This window comes from Oryctolagus cuniculus, chromosome 6 (genome assembly GCF_051225735.1).
Source record: "Oryctolagus cuniculus isolate XC-2025 breed Fujian yellow rabbit chromosome 6, ASM5122573v1, whole genome shotgun sequence".
NCBI lineage: Eukaryota > Metazoa > Chordata > Mammalia > Lagomorpha > Leporidae > Oryctolagus > Oryctolagus cuniculus.
This window is the reverse complement of record NC_142872.1, coordinates 111807773-111825380: the sequence shown is the minus strand read 5'-3', so window position 1 is coordinate 111825380 and position 17608 is coordinate 111807773. Positions and strand designations below refer to the sequence as shown.

Here is a 17608-nt window from a genome sequence, read left to right as displayed (position 1 = left end):
AAAGCGGAGGATTAGCCTATTGAGCCGCGGCACCGGCCCAAGTTTGGTTCTTAACAATGTGCTTGCCTTGCACAAGGTGGATCCAAATATGACATAAAATTCTGTAGATAATCAGCTTCCTTCTACATGATCAAAATGATTCATTATTTTTAAGTTAATTTACCCTGTTTTTTTTTTTTTTGAGAAACTTAATTAACTTTAAAGAAGCACCCAAAAATTATACATCTTTTGTGAGCACTTACATATAACTATAACTTAGGAGACATAAGAACATTCTCAACTTAATACATTAAAAGAAAGTAAGTACTTGAGAACAAGTTTTATCATTAGTTAAAGAAGCACCTAAGAAAACAAGAAAATGGATTTGGACACTTTAGCATAACTAAAACTTATGAGACATAAGAATATCCTCCACTTAATACACTAAAATGAAATAAATCTTTGAGAACAAGTTTTACTGTTAACTCTTATAATACAACTCATTGAGGACAGAGGCCCTATATAGGAATTTAGTGCATAGTGACTCTTGTTATTAATTTAACAATTAATACTTTTATGTGTGACATCAGTGATCATCCAAGGCTCTTGACATGAGCTGCCTAAGCTGTGGAAGCCTTTTAAATTCACAAACTCTGTCATTATTTAGACAAGGCCATAAACAAAATGGAAGTTCTCTCCTCCCTTCAGAGAAAAGTACATCCTTCTTTGATAACCACTTCTTTCCACGGGGGTCTCACCTACAGAGGTCTTTAAGTAGGACACATTTTACCAAGTGTCTTGGCTTTCTATGCCTGAAATGCTTTCATGGGCTTTTCAGCCAGACCAGAATGCCTTAAGGGCTGATTCTGAGGTCAGAGTGTTACTCGAAGCAATTGTCATTCTATGAATCTGCTCTATAGACTGCTTCCCATGTTGGAGCATTCACTCCTTTTTAATTCTATTACTATTACCAAACACTTAATCACATCCATATGATCACTTTAACACTTAATCACATCCATATGATCACTTTAACACTTAAAATGCTATTTTTTACAACCCAGATTAAGGGGATTTTGGGTGCCATGGAAAGTTTTCAAACTGTACCCTTAGAAATAAGTCTATAGGAATAGATGCAGAACTATACAGCTTTACAGTTACAAACTTCATACCAAAGTGATACATTTAGATTGACCATTTGATGGGGTTTTGGTCCCCACATAATGAAATTAAGTGTGAATTTGAATTTTGATTGAATACTTCCTAATATAGCTATGCTAGAGATAAACTAGAGATATCATGTTTCAGTTTAGGAAAACACATTGGTTACTTAAGATGTTTTAGAAGTTTGTTGTCTATTATTTCCTTTAAAAGATATAAGAGGATAACTTGTTTAAAAGGCAAGGCATGACTTTTTAAAAATGAAATGAATTTACATGCATTTCCCTTGTTTCTTGAAATCTGAAATTCACAGTTTGTGCAAAAATCATTTTCATTGGGTTACTGACTTGGTAAATATTTGGAACATAAATACAAAATATGATACAAAGATATTTTTAACAAAATCTGCTTCCTGTCATTCTTTTCTTTAAAGATGTATTTATTTTATTTACTTGAAAGCCAGAGTTACACAGAGAGAAGAGAGGCAGAGAGAGAGAGAGGTCTTCCATCCACTGGTTCATTCCCCAATTGGCCACAATGGCTGGAGCCAGGAGCTTCTTCCAGGTTTCCCACATGGGTGCAGGAGCCCAAGGACTTGGGCCATCTTCTACTGCTTTCCCAAGCCATAGCAAAGAGCTGGATTGGAAGAGGAGCAGCCGGGACTAGAACCGGCGCCCACATGGGATGCCAGCGCTCCAGGCCAGGGCTTTAAACCACTGTGCCACAGCACCGGCCTCTCTTGTCATTGTTAAATCATCTGATTTCTACAGCTTAGGGACATTTCCAAATTGACACAAGCATTTATTTAGGTTACTTTATTTATGTAGTGATTTTAGCATACCAAGAATCATTGGACTTTACTGGAATTTACTTCAAACATAATTTGGATCCCATATAGAACTGAGCAAAGGTAAAATATAAAACATAGTTTAGTATGTACATAAATTATGTTTTGAAGACTCAAATACCCAGGGATTTTTTGTTTTTAAAGATTTATTTATTTATTTGAAAGGCAAAGTTGAGAGAGAAAGAGAGAGAGAGATCTTCCATCTGCTGGTTCACTCCCCAAATGGCTTCAACATCCAGGCTGGACTAGGTGGAAGCCAGGAGCCAGGGACTTCTATATGTCCCACATGGGTGCAGAGCCCCAAGTGTTTGGGCCATCCTCTTCTGCTTTCCCAGGCATATCAGCAGGAAACTGGATTGGAAGTGGAACAACCAGGACTTGAACTAGTGCCCACGTGGGATGCCAGTATCACAAGTGGTGTCTTTTTTTTTTTAACTTTTATTTAATGAATATAAATTTCCAAAGTACAGCTTATGGATTACAATGGTTCCCCCTCCATAACGTCCCTCCCACCTGCAACCCTCCCCTCTCCCACTCTCTCTCCCCTTCCATTCACATCAAGATTCATTTTCAATTCTCTTTATATACAGAAGATCAGTTTAGTATATATTAAGTAAAGATTTCAACCGTTTGCACCCACACAGAAACACAGAGTGAAAAATACTGTTTGAGTACTAGTTATAGCATTAAATCACAATGTACAGCACATTAAGGACAGAGATCCTACATGAGGAGTAAGTGCACAGTGACTCCTGTTGTTGACTTAACAAATTGACACTCTTGTTTATGGCATCAGTAATCACCCTAGGTTCTTGTCATGAGTTGCCAAGGCTATGGAAGCCTTTTGAGTTTGCCGACTCCGATCATATTTAGACAAGGTCATAGTCAAAGTGGAAGTTCTCTCCTCCCTTCAGAGAAAGGTACCTCCTTCTTTGATGATCTGTTCTTTCCCCAAGTGGTGTTTTAACTTGCTTCCCTACAATGCCAGCCCCCTGACATAGATTTTTTGGATGAAAAAAATTAATTCCTCATGTCCCTGGCTGTGTTTACATGAAGCAATGACATCAAATAGAAATCACAAGTTGATTTGCATTGTCTATATCAGGTTATTTATTTAAAAGGTGAAATGTCAAAGCCTACAAAGAACATCTCATTGAATTTATTTTCTCTAATTTTAAAAATTTTGCCTCATCATTTCTAATTAAGACAATTCTGGTCCTCCAAAATGATAAGCAGGTATCAGAGCAGAATTAGCAGTGTCGAGGCTGGCGTTGTGGCACAGTGGGTTAAACCTGCTGCAACACTGGCATTCCATATGTGAATGCCTGTTTGAGTCCCAGCTGCTCCACTTTCAGATCCAGCTCCCTGCTAATCCACCTGCAAAGGCACTGGATGATGGGCGAATTTGTTTTTGATACCTCAACTGAGTTTTTATATTTGCCTCTAATATTTTTATTTCTTTAAAATAGTTTTTAAATCTTTTAGGTCTATGTTATGGTTTCCTTTCCCTTCAGATGTTGTGAAATGGTTTTTGATATCTTCAAATAGAAGAAGCATTTTTTTTCTGGTTTAGATAAACTCAATGTTTCATGTACTTTTGGATTTGTTTTTATAATTTTGTTTTTCTGCTGATTGTTTTCCAGGGTGCCTTTTGTGCTCAAGTCTTTTCGTATTTTCTTTTGTGGACTACTCAATGTTTCTGAAAAATTACTTTTTGTGATTCTGTCATGTCTAGAGAAAGATGTCCTCTTGTTCCGGGACAGGACGGTGGTGATCACAACTTCTCAGGGACTTTTTCTTCCCTTTCCACTTTCCCCCTTTTACCTGGTGCCATGACAACCTTTCTCACCGTCTCCTCAGGCACTGAGCTTCTACAGTTGGGGTGATGGGTGGAGCAGAAGTATGTCTCATTTACGTTTACCAGTAGATGTGACGCAGTGGTACCCAGCTTAATGGGGGGAAGGTCTCATAGTAAAGTGACCTGCTTGGGTGGATGCTGGGCCTGAGCTAATGTTTGCTTAATCTCAGAAATCTGGTTTCCTAAGTGCTGCAAATGCCCTTGAGGCTGAAGAGACTCCAGTGTTCCAGTTACTTCTCTGGGTTCTCATTTCTCTTTGGCCTGGTAGTACCTTTTATATTTTTTAAAATATATTATTCTCTTAAGGATATCCTAAAAATATCTTAATTGTTTTCATAAAGAATTTGCCTGAATCTAGCCTATCATTTGTCAGAAGCAGAAATCTTTCTTCCATGTCCTTATGATAGGAATCATAACCAGAAAATTCACTAATGGCAGTGATTGAAATGCATCCTGGAACAATGAAGTATAATAGAATGCAGAACACCCACACTATGTTGTAGAGCATAAGAAAAATAACTTTTCCCTGAGGTATGAGACACTTAGTTCCTTCTCTAAGATTCAACTTTGCAACATCACAGCTCTGGCAAGACTGAGTCACCTCAGTACAACTTTTCAATTCACCAACATCATCCTTAGTGTGAGGGCACTTCAGAGACTTCATGGAAAAGGAAATTAAAAGTTTATGTGCATTTTCCATGGTCCTTTGGAAGATCTCTCTAGACTCTTCTCAATCCCAAGGCTTAAGACACTCACTATTAGGTGATATTCTTCAGAGGAGGGTCATGTCTTCAGTTAGGAAATGATGCTTGCTTAAGTTCTTTATATTAAAGTTCAGAAGCAGAAGTGCTAGCTTTAACACATTCACATATTACCAAATAAAAATGAATGGAAAACTACAGAGTGATTCATATATGAAATTCAATTGAGACTAGAAGATTCAATGAACCTAAAGTGTTGGCAGCTTGAACATATTGCTAATGTGGCCTATTGATTGTGCTTCCCTATGGTAATCAGTTAGAGTTCAGGAACATATTTAATCATATTTGGCCTTAATTCTTTTCATAGAGATCCCTATTAGACTCGGCTGTAATTTGGTGACTCTTCATTAGTATATCACAAATCTGCCCATGGGCTTCGTGTGCTGTGCTAATCTGATGTCACTTGGCTAATTGATTAACCAGAAATTATTTTCTACTGAACACTGTTAGTAGAAATACTTTTCTTTCACTTGCCCATTAGTAACTGATAGGTGTGTTGATGCATGCACTAGCAGTCCAGAGAAGCTAGAATTTCCTTTTGAGCACTGGCTGGGGTTCCAAAGAGCTGAAGAATTATTGTCTAACACAAGGCTCTTGAAAATCTGCTCATTGTCCTACACAGATTCTTGTTATGTGCACTGTCATTCGGTGTGTTTAAAAATAGACTTAGGCTTTTTTTTAATCATGTACTACTTTACTTTCCTTACGTATTCTTTCTTCTGCTCTGTCTCCCTTTTCCCAGTGAATAAATATGATTAACACTAGATTCTTTAAATATCAGCCAGCCCCCTCCCCCCACTGCCCTGACCCACAGGTGAGCGCACAAGCCCAGCACCAGGTGCTATTGCGGAGAGCGGAGGCTGAAGCTTACAGGTGCATCCTTTCTAGAGCTCTCACCATACACTTATGAGGCTGCCTGAACTACTACTGCCCACTCGGTTGCCTGGGTTACAGCCCACACATCGCATCTCCTTACACCAATAGATGTTCATCAATGAGACAAAATTCATTATTACTAAAAGAAAAATGTTTTTTTGCTTCTCCCCAGAAAAGAACAAATTATTCTTGCATTGAACTTGCTGCATACTCACACGCAGTCTCCTTTTGTGCTTTCGGCTTTCCTTGGACTTTCCTCATCCTCTCCGTGTTGTTGAACTTATCTGATTTCCATCAGTTAAACCAAGGCCAAGTAGAAAAACGATAGACCTGCTTTGAGAAGGACAGAGTGGCACACCTACACGCTAGCAGCTGCACAAACCAGAGCCTGTGTGTTTCCAGAATCATGTATATTTTAGAAGTTTATAGATGGAGCAACTTAAGGCCTTAGTAAGTGAAGTGTATTCTGGCTAAGAGAAAGTTGTGATGCTAAGGGCAAAAAAGAAACGATTTCAAGGATTTTACAAATGTCAATTATTTCAAGGGTCAGAAAAGTTATGCCAATAAGTGAAGGAATGCGGAGGACTCCGTGGAACCTGATTGCTCATGTCAAGTAAAAGAGTCAAAATCACTTTTAAAATGACTAATAAAAAAGCATTTTAAAGGACCATATTCTGTTTCTGTGGGCATCATGTTTGCAAAACATTTGAATATTTATGTGAAATCTACACAAGACTAATCCTGACTAGTATATACTGAGTATTAATGTGCTTCGATACTGTGTGCAATCACCTCCTCAGGAGACATGTCTGTGTTGATGTTACGTCCACAGTGTCAACATCCAGATGTACTCTGTGTAAAGCTGTGAATTCCCCACAGGCAGAGCTGACTTGCCCCTCTGGTCTCCCTGAGTCAAACAGAGGAGCTAACTGCCAGCACCGGTTGTCCTGCAGCCGTGTGCGCTACAACCAGTGTCACCTCTTTCCCTAGTGTGCAGCGCTCCAATGTAATGAGCTCTTTTGCCAGAGTAGATTGACTCTTCCAGGTTCCTATACCAAAAAAAAAAAAAAAAAAAAAGACAACTCAGAAATGCTGCTGGAATGTAAAGCGAGGAGAGCTTGTTTTTGTTCCACTTGCTTCAGAAAGTACTTAGTGCGCTTACTCATTAGTGCGGAAAAACAAGCTTAGATTTTCACAGACATAAATTGGAAAAACAAGGCCATAGCTCCAGGCCTGCCTTCTGGATTCTAGCTGTGTCTCAAACCTGAAAAATGCTATCAGAGTGGGAGGCCACCCCTCCCAGCCTTGAATCAGGTACTAGCTGTGGCGGCAACACCCCCACAAGGTCCCCAAGGAGCACCTGTCTTTGTTCTGAAAGAGACACACTGAGTCATCAAGGGTCCTTGGAAGAGAAAAAATGAAAACTAAAAAGCTCCAAACTTTGAAAAACACTTGTAGAAAACAAATCTCTAACCTAGATTTTCCTGATTTTTTTAATACCCTCTTCCCCAACCCCCACAATGCATTGAAGAAACTGAGTGTAAATTAGTGAAAAAGAGGGCTCACCCAGCTTCCTGTCACTCCATTTGGGATGGATGTGGCTGCCGAGGGTGCAATGTGTCCTTCTGCTCACTGTCCTGCCCTGACTTTCGATGATCTTGTAGCCTGGGCTTCTAGTCCTAAGTGGGCTCTTTTAATTCCTTCAGCCTGGGTTTCCCTGACTGAACCGCAGGAAGGACCAGCAGCTGCCTTTTCCTCAACTCTGGCAGAGCTTTGCAGAAGAGTTGCTCGCTGACCTCAAATGACTCTTTGGATACCAAAGATCAAATAAATATAGTAGGCTAATTTCTTTGTCTCTTCTGTTTAAAAAGAAAAAAGGAAGGAAGCATTAACACATACAAAGTAGCCTAAAATAGCCTCTGATGTGGCCAGTTCTGAGTGCTTAATAGCTTAATGAGTCCACATGAGACTCACAGGCATGACCGACTCAGATGACATAATATGCTCATGGATACTTTTGACCTTAAAATTCTAGTTCCTATTTTTGAACACTGACCGTGTGTCACTCATGGATCCTAAAACCACGTAGGAAGGCAGATATTATTGCTGTCTTTATTCTGCAGGTGAGGTGGGTAAGGTACAAAGGGATGGAGTAAGTTGTCCAAGAACAGTTAGCTCGCCAGCGCTAGGATTAAAGCCAAAGCTTCTGAACTTTCCACTGGACATTGCAAAATCTCACATGAATGCAGGCAGGAGGGATCTTTAACCCCTCAGAGGCCCCAGGCATGCTTCACTGAATGTGAAGTGAGAGCCCTGACCTCACCAATTACTGTCACTTGACCTCACTGAATTCACATGGAAGGCTCTGCGAGTTTTTCTTGAGGGTCAAATACCTCTGTCTTACATAAAATAAAGTTCTTGAAAATCCCCTAAAACCCCAAAATACTTGATGTCTGGTCTGTCTTGTCTCAGGAAGAGTAGCCGATGACTGATATCCACACAGGTGGGGATTTTTTAGGCTTCAGCAAAGAGCAAGGGCAAGGACAGGGAAGGGATGAGATCGTCCATTTCGTGAGAACATTCGTCAAGGTTGTAGGTCACAGACAACAACGTGAAAATGCGTGGCTCAGTGCCTGTGCTTGAGAAGTGCCTCATAAGCAGTGAATGCCTTTTTGACCACAGAATGGCTTTGTTCTGGGAAAGGAGAGGGGCACTTTCTAGGGCTTCAGGCCATGGGCATTGTCCAAACGCACAGATCATTAGCTCTCTCTTATTCAGCTCTTTAGGAGCATGGATGTGAGCCCTGGACTCCCAATTCCTCTTTGATTTCTCACCTCCTCTTGTAAATTATTCTCATGTCGTCAAGGCAACATACCTTGACATTCTCATTTTATCTGCTTTCTTTGGTCCAAGCTTTCTGACCTTCTCTGGTCAGCGTCTCACCAAAGCATGAACACTGTTTTACTTACTACCTCAGCATCCTGTGAAAGTGGGAAAGCCAGGCTAACAGGCTTTAAGAAACGATAGTTCTTCCTCGGCAGCTTGATTAATCAGTGAGGGAGGCGATTAATTCCAAGGATGCAACTGAGAGAACAAAAGTTGTCAAGCAGATGGGTAGGTTCAGGATTAAAAGATACAACATGTGAGAAAATTAGCACAGTTCCTGGCCCAGAGAACAGATGGAACAAATGTTGGTCGCCTTTCTCCACAGCTATTTCACAGAGCTTTTGAAAACATTAAGAGAGATAAAGTTATTCTAAATTTAATATATGAATATACATGATTATTACAGTACAATAATATAATATAATATAAATTACTCTTGGTGTTTCATCACCATCACCACCTGCCAACACCTTTGGGCCTTGTCTCCTCAGCCTTTGAGGTTCTGGTCGCTCCCCCACCCTACCCTTGTCATAATCATTGTAGTCCCAGTGGCCACATCAGTGATCCTTCCAGGACCTTGGTTTCTCGGTTCTTAGATTTCTTCCCTCCAGTAACTGTGTCCTCCACCCTTCCTCAGCCACTTAATTCTTAAGCTCAATAGTAGATATCCTGCTGTCTGCCAGAACTTCCTCACTTTCCAACTCACTTCCTTCAGTGCCCATAGTCCAGTAGTCAACTGACTCATTAGTTTCCAATATCCTTCGCGCCTCATGCTCTCATTTAACCTGTTATGGGGAAGAGAAAGAGAAAGAGAAAGGTACAACCGTTTGGTTGTGAACCATTTGTGCAGGCCTCCTTGGCCATTGTAAGGAACTTAGACTTGTCCATGTGCGATGCAAAACCATTGGATGGAGTCAACTGAAGCAGATAAATCTGTACGCTATATAAATAAATGATATATGTGGATATAAAGAAGCATGAAATAGCAATGAAGAAGTAAGCGTACAAATCCAGATGAGAAATGATGGCACTTGGACTGGGGCAATGATCAACAGAATGCCATAAAAGAGACAAGGTATTTAGTTACTTTAGGGGCAAAAAGGAGGACTTTGTGATAGCTTGTGTGGGGCACATGGGAAAGAGGAAGGATTCAGGGATTTTGTTTGTGCAGCCTGTAGGACTTGTACATGATGGTATCAGTTGGCTATTGGATTTATGAGACTGGAACTCAAAGCGGGCAGCTTAGCCAAAAAATACAAAGTTGTCCATTGTTAGGCTTTAGAAGGACTGAAAATTACAGAAAATATATACATGATTTAGGAAGAGAGCTATAGACAGAGCATCTCAGGGGCTAGGACAACGAAATGATGGACACCAACCTCCAAAGTTTAAAATAGGAGAGAAACTAACAATGGACCCAGAGAAAGAACTTCTGGCAATCTGCTTGAGTTACTGGAAGAACCAGGTTGTGGTGTTTAGGTTTGTCTGTGAAGAACAGAAAGACATTCACTTACTCAAGTCCAGCCTTCTTCTCATGCTGTTTCCTCACATTCTTTCACACCCCTTATGCCTGACTCCACATTCAGCTGAGAGACACACTTAGGTATTTCATCTGGGAAGAAGATGGCTAAGTTGGTGGGTCATGGGGCTGGGGAACAGAAACCTAACAATTGTTGAAAAGATCAAAATGGTTTACCAGTGTTTTCCTTGGATTCTTTGTGTTCTAATTTCCAATTTTTACTCTGAAAATGATGAGTTCTAAATCTCTTCTTCTTTTCAATTCAAAAAGAAAAGAGAGAAAAAGCAAGAAAGAACAGTATTGGTAAATTCATGTAAATTCTGGTGGTTTCTTGATTAGATTCAATGTACACTGAGTATTGCTTATAATCAAATCAAGAAAATTATCTTTGCTATTGTTATTCATTGTGCTGAAGATTATTAGCCCAGGACTTGTAACTGGGAATCCTTTCTAGTAATGTGGAAAATTCTTTCATAAATTAGAGGAAAGCTAGTAAGCTCTAGGAAACTGTGATGCTAAGATAATATGTTTGTTTCTGTAGCATGAACTGTGTCGCTCCCCCTCTTCACGGAGGAACGACACAGGACCCTGTGCTGTTCTTTTGTCTGCTCGGCCCTCCCTGGGTTTGCTGCTGGTTCTTCCCGGGTTGGCTACCGTCCCTTCCACCTCCGTGGAAGGGCAGTTCCCCCTGCCACTTTCCCCACTTCCGCGGGGGAGCAGCACACCGCCGGCCGGCTCTCTCGGGGGCTGCTCAGGTGTTATTCGGATAGATGTTCCTGGTGCATGTTGTCTCTCTCCTCCTTTATAGTCCTCTTCCACCAATCCCAACTCTGCTACCCACACGCTGAGTACGCTGCTCTCCTCCAATCAGGAGCAGCTCCTGCAGCTTGTCAAGTTGGTGAGAGGCAGCTGTGTAGAAGCTGTTTGCTCCTCTCCCAGAGCCATATTGTGGGAGAGCAGATGCATAGAATAAGTCTTAATTCCAGTAACAGTCTAGTTCAAGTTGCTCCCCACAAACTGAACTTAGTGTAATGAATTACTCTGATGATCTCAATAAGCAAGTATTCCCTGTTCTTCAATAACTTTCTGTATTTTTATACTTTCCTTACATCTTACTAATGATATCTGACTAAATAATGAAAGACTAGGGATTTTTCTGGGTATTGTTGGAGCTGAGAACCAAAATGATAGGGTTAATAGGAAAGTGGAGGATCAGTAGGCTGGGTCTGGAGAGATTGACTAAATGTCACTGCTTTAGCTTATACTCTAGATTGGGTGCCAACATTCAGCACAGTAGTCTAAGAAAAAGGAGTCAGAGTTAGTATAAAGAGAAACCTTGTTAGTTTTTCTGTTACTGTTCATTTTGTACAGATCTGTCCCCCCACCCACACAAACACAGCTTAGGCCATGTGATGGCCCCTAATAATTTCCATTCAGCATTCAACCCATTGCGTAGTTCCCTCCCACACTGTGTCAAGGTTAGTCTGTGTGACTATTAGAATATAAACAGAAGTGTTTGTGTGTGACTTCCAAAGTAAGGTCACAAAAAAACATTGGACTTCTTCCCTCTATCTTTTGAATTTTTCACTCTAGTGGAAGCTAGTGCCGTGTTACAAAGGCTCTTAACCAGATCTATGAAGAGATCCGTGTAGCAAGGGATTGCGAGTTCCAGAAAGCAGCTATGTGAATGGCCCTTGGGGAAGTGGATCCTCCAACTCCTTCAGATGGTTGTGACCAGGCTGGCATCCTGACTGTGATATCATGGAAAAACCCTGAGTCAGAACCAATGTGACAAACTTTCTCCAGATTCCTGACCCTCAGAAAATATATGAGATAATAAACATTAGCTGTTAACTTTTGGGGTACCTTGTAAGCATCAATATTTAGCTATTGTAGGCCTTATTTGGTTCAAAACTGGAAAGGGGGTTGACTGTTTTTATCTGTGGGTTTGGCCATGAGGACACATGCAGCAAATGAAAGAAGTGGAAGGTGACAAAATCTGGAGTTAGGCATTTAGGGATAAATAAATTTTAGGTACTCAGAAAAATTTCATCTAAGCAAGAGGGACATTAAGGATGGAGTCTACTCCCCAGTAATGGGCCACGTCCCACATAGCAGACTGCACCTGAGAGGAATGTTAGGGAATTTTGATGTCAGGAGCATCCTACTAAACAGTTTGAGTGACAACAAAGAGTCTATCACCAGACAATACTCTCATATGTAGGTAGGCACCACAAGGGGAGACTTGGCAGATACAGATCTCAGACAGAAGACTGACACAGAGAAAGAGAGGCTAGAGACAGGGTTGTCAAGATGTTGAGGTGCATCTTGACAAGGACCCAGGGATAATAAGTGATTTACACAGTAAATCACAAATGAACCCTCAAGATAGAAAATGAATATTAGCTCAGAGATCAATCAGTGGACAGGCTAACTTGCTACTGAGTCCCTCAATAGTCAACTGGAGTGCCTCTGAAAGAAACGAATCCAGGGGCTGGCACCGTGGCTCACTTGGTTAATCCTCCACCTGCAGCGTTAGGTTCTAGTCCCAGTTGCTCCACTTCCAGTCCAGCTCTCTACTGTGGCCCGGGAAGACAGTGGAGGATGGCCCAAGTCTTTGGGCCCCTGCACCCGCATGGGAGACTAAGAGGAAGCACCTGGCTCCTGGCTTTGGATCAGAGCAGTGCCTGTCATAGTGGCCATTTGGGGGGTGAATCAACGGAAGGAAGACCTTTCTCTCCGTCTCTCTCACTGTCTAACTCTATCTGTCAAAAAAAAAAAAAAAAGATGCGAATGCATGTCTTTAATGTCAACGGTGGTTACTGAGCTGAGTGAAAATAGACACAGACCTACGAATAGAATTCAGGTATGAATAAGAGGCAGCGTTGGAAGAGCAGAACCCATGAGCTTGGATTCTTCCTTTGAAGACATATTGTGGAAAACAGTTGGGCTTTCTTTTCCTGTTTCATCTACAAAGTTTTAAGAATAAAACCCCTGATTTTTTATTTGATTCAAAAGTAGAGTTGCTTCCAGTTTTTAAAATTTATTGATTTGTTTATTTTTATTATACTTGAAGGGGAAGAGAGAGTGAGGGGGGGAGGGAGGGGGAGAGAGAGAGAGAGAGAGAGAGAGAAGTGTTTTATCTGCTGGCTCACTCCTCAAATGCCCACAATAGCAAGGGATGGGCCATGTTGGTTGCCGAGACCTGAGTATCTGAGTCATTACTGATTGCCTCCTGGAGTATACATTAGTAGGAACCTGGAATTGGAAGCAGAGGCAGTATTTTAACTAAGGAACTCAGTATGGGATGTGGGTGTCTGAAGGGGTGACTTCACTGTTGCATCAAACACCCACTCCTTACCCAGTTTTGAAAGCACAATGACGTTAAGTGCACTCACATTGTTGTGCAACCATCACAACCACCCATTCCCAGAACTTTTTCAACATCCTCTACTGAAAATGTGTGCCCTTGAAGTCCTCTTTATTTCCTCTCTCTTGTCCCTGATAACCACTACTCTCTGTCTCTATGAATTTGACTACTCTGAGAACCTCCTGTAGGTGAAAGCATAGGATTTTTTTCTTAAAAATATATATTTCTTTTATTGATGCTTTTTTTTTGACAGGTAGAGTTACAGACAGTGAGAGAGAGAGAGAGACAGAAAGGTCTTCCTTCCATTGGTTCACTCCCCAAATGGCTGCTACAGCTGGTACGCTGCACCGATCCGAAGCCAGGAGCCAGGAGCCAGGTGCTTCCTCCTGGTTTCCCATGCAGGTGCAGGAGCCCAAACACTTGGGCCATCCTCCACTGCCCTCCTGGACCACAGCAGAGAGCTGGACTGGAAGTGGAGCAACTGGGACTAGAACCCGGTGCCCATATGGGATGCCAGCACAGAAGGTGGAGGATCAACCAAGTGAGCCATGGGGCCGGCCCCAGTGCTTTCTTTTTATTGATATGCTATACAGAGGGTTCATGTTATATGCAGGTTAATGCAAAGTTCTGTTGATTATACTCTCTGAATGGAGTCACATCCCCTTGAGCTTATAGTTTGTGCAAATGTAAGGAAGAGAAGAGATGGGAACATGCATAGGTGCAGGCTGAAGTTCCATTCCAGTTTTGTTGTCTCAGAAACTCAGTGTGTTCTATGTCCTTTGATCTCCTTTCTGTGTTTAGTATCCCCTTCTTTAAGGTAAGTGGGTCACCCAGGTGGGAGTTTGACAGGAGTTGGCACAGAATTCTGAGTCCTTGGTTTGTTGAATAGTGTTTGTTTATCTCTGGTTAGCTGTCTTTGATCCAAACTAGAAAGCAGTGGCTATTTCTCCTTCCCAGTCATAGCTACAGACTGATTCTCTTGATGAGGGAGAATGAAAATTATGCATTTCAGAAACTCATTCCTCAGCTCTTCTCTGTGGTTCTCACTAAAGGAAGTCACAAGACTCCTTAATTTTTCCAGGAAAATGTGTACCTACTGTTGTCACAAAAAGCTATGGTGATTCTATCAGCTATTGACAAGCTCTTTCAATTCTCTCTACGCTTCATTACATTTGATTTATAATTAGAACCCATGGTTGCCATTATAGCATTATTTCATTTCATCAAAGATGATGAAGATTGCCCATTTCTATTTTTTACTTTCTTATGTTAATGTAATATTAATAAAAAGACAACAGGTTCAATGTAATTCTTAGATACAAAAGAATATAATAATATTCAGTTCCTCTTCCTTTTTTCTTTCTTCCTTGTTTTAGAGATTACATTTTTTTTAAAGATTTATTTTATTTTATTTATTTGAAAGACAGAATTATAGAGAAAGGTAGAGACAGAGAGAGAGGTCTTCCATCTGCTGGTTCACTCCCCAGATGGCCACAACAGCCAGAGCTGCACCGATCCGAAGCCAGGAGCCAGATGCTTCCTCTAGGTCTCCCACGCAGGTACAGGGGCCCAAGGATGTGGACCATCTTGTACTGCTATCTCAGGTCATAACAGAGAGCTGGATAGGAAGAGGAACAGCCGGGACTAGAACCGGCGCCCATACGGGGTGCCAGCGCTTCAGGCCAGGGCTTCAACCTGCTGCACCACAGCACTGGCCCCTTACATATGCTTAATTTACATTATAGTCAAAGGTTCAATGCTCCACTAAGTAAAGGTTTTGACAAGTAAAAAGTAAGAAGTCCCTACTTCAGTGAGAATACAGATGAGGGTTATAGTTTTTAAGGGTTTATTTTAAAGGTTTATTTTGTTTATAGCTTTTAAAGCTTTATATCATTTTAAAAGATTTATTTATTTGAGAGGAAGAGTTACAGATGGAGGGAGAAAAAGAGAGGTGTTCCATCTGCTGGTTCACTCCTCAAATGGCCACATGGCTGGAGCTGGCTGATCCAAAACCAGGGTTCAGGAACTTCCTCTAGGTTTCTCATGTGGGTGCAGGGCCCCAAGGACTTGGGCCATCCTCCACTGATTTCCCAGGCCACCAACAGGGAGCTGGATCAGAAGTGGAGCAGCCCGTATGGGATACCAGTGCTGCAGGTTGAGGCTTAACCTATTATGCCAGTCCTCAACATTTATATTTTTGTGTTTGGCTTATTTCACTCACCATAATGTTCTCATCCATGTTGTAGCTTGAATTACAATTTTATTCCATTTAAAGTTAAATTGCAGTCAATTGACTGTTGTGAATAATGCTCCTATTATCATTCAAAAATTCGTGGAAAATGTTCATTGTCTTTATTTATTTTCATTGCTTATTTGAAAGGCAGAGAAAGAGAGATAGAGAAAGTGATAGATAAATTCTATACTCCAGTTCACTTCCCTGAAGCCCACAATAGCCAGGAATGAGCCACGCTGACACCAGGAGCCCAGAACTCCATCCAGGTCTCCTATGTAGATAGTGGGGAGTCAAGTACTTGAGCCATCATCTACTGCCTCCCAAGATATACATTATTAGGAAGCTGGATCAGAAGATTAGCAGAGACCCAAATCTGATTATCTGATATTGGATGTGGGTTTCTCAAGTGGCAAATTAAGTTACTGTATCAAATGCCAAACACCCTCCCATCCTTGCAATTATCTTTTAATTTAATTTTTCAGTGAACTCTTTGAAGCTCCTGTGTGTGCATGTTGCAGTACAAAATTATCTGTTCTAGTCTTTTTTTTTTTTTTTTTTTTTTGATAGGCAGAGTAGACAGTGAGAGAGAGAGACAGAGAGAAAGGTCTTCCTTTTTTCTGTTGGTTCACCCTCCAATGGCCACCACGGCCAGCGCACAGCGCCAGTCCGAAGCCAGGATCCAGGTCCTTCCTCCTGGTCTCCCATGCGGGTGCAGGGCCCAAGCACTTGAGCCATCCTCCACCGCCTTCCCAGGCCACAGCAGAGAGCTGGAGTGGAAGAGGAGCAACCAGGATAGAACCGTCATCCCAACCGGGACTAGAACCCGGGGTACCAGAGCCGCAGGCAGAGGATTAGCCTAGTGAGCCGTGGCGCCAGCCTAGTCTTTGTTTTAAACTCTTGTGTCTACAGAGACATGAAATTGCAGGATCAAATGATAATTCTGAGTTTAATTTTTTGAGGACCCACTATGCTATTTTCCACAATGGCTATATAGTTTTGCATTCCCAAGAGAATATACAGTGTTCCAATTTCTATGTATTATCAATACTTGTTATTTTATTTTATATTTTTAATGGTTATCCTAATGGGTGTAAAGTGATATTTCACTATGGTTTTGAGTTACATCTTTCTAAGAACTAATGATGCTGGGCATTTTAAAAATTAGCCATATGTATACCTTCTATGGAGAAATGTCTACTCAAGTCTTGTTTTGGTTAAGATGCTTGTGTTTTGTTTCGTTTTGTTTTTGCTGTTGAGTTTTGGGAGTTCTGTTTATCTTTTGGATATTAATCCCTTACCATGTATGTAATTTGCAAATAGTTTCTCCAGTTCTATGGGTGAAATTTTGATTCTGTTGATAGTGTAATTTTATGTATAAAAGTTTCAATTTTGATGAATTATAATTCATCTATTTTTTCTTTGTTGCTTATGCCTTTGGTGTCACATCCAAAAAACTATTGTTAAATCTAACATCATGAAGATTTTCCTGTATGTTTTCTTCTAAGAGTTTTATAACATTAGCATTTACATTTAGACCTAATCTATTTTGAGTTAATTTTTTGTAAATGGTATCAAGTAGGGTATAGGGTAAGGGTATAGCTTCATTCTTTTGCATATGAATTTTCAATTTTCCCAGCACTATTTGTCTAAAAATTTGTCCTCCCTTACCCTCAAATTGTTTTGCCACCCTTGTTGAAAATTATGTGAGGGTATATTTTGGGGGAATATGTTGTAATCCATAGATCAATATGTGTGTTTTGAAGCCAGTACTATGCTGCTTTGATTATTGTCATTTTGTAGTAAGTTTTGAATTTGTAAAGTATAAGATCGCTAACTATATTCTTTTTAAAATTGTTTGGCTATGAGAGCTACAGTGGGATTTCATGTGAATTTTACAGAGAGTTTTTCTATTTCCACAGAAAGCATCACTAGGAGTTTGAGAAGGATTGTATCGAGTCTGTAGTTCACTTTGGATAGTGTTGGTATGTAATTAATCCTTTTTTTTTATTTTTATTTTTTTAATTTTTATTTGACAGGCAGAGTTAGACAGTGAGAGAGAGAGAGAGACAGAGAGAAAGGTCTTCCTTCCATTGGTTCACCCCCTAAATTGCAGCTAAT

The 17608-nt window shown here is 40.7% G+C and overlaps 1 long non-coding RNA gene across 1 annotated transcript; it reads right to left on the bottom strand.

Annotated features, from left to right (window-relative positions):
- Positions 1-2115: 2115 nt before the first annotated feature.
- On the bottom strand, positions 2116-7454 carry LOC127490734 (uncharacterized). The gene is made up of 3 exons (XR_016235784.1): positions 7049-7454; positions 5698-6531; positions 2116-2338 (listed from the first exon to the last, which is right to left on the bottom strand). It is a non-coding gene; the product is annotated as an uncharacterized LOC127490734 (long non-coding RNA).
- Positions 7455-17608: the final 10154 nt, after the last annotated feature.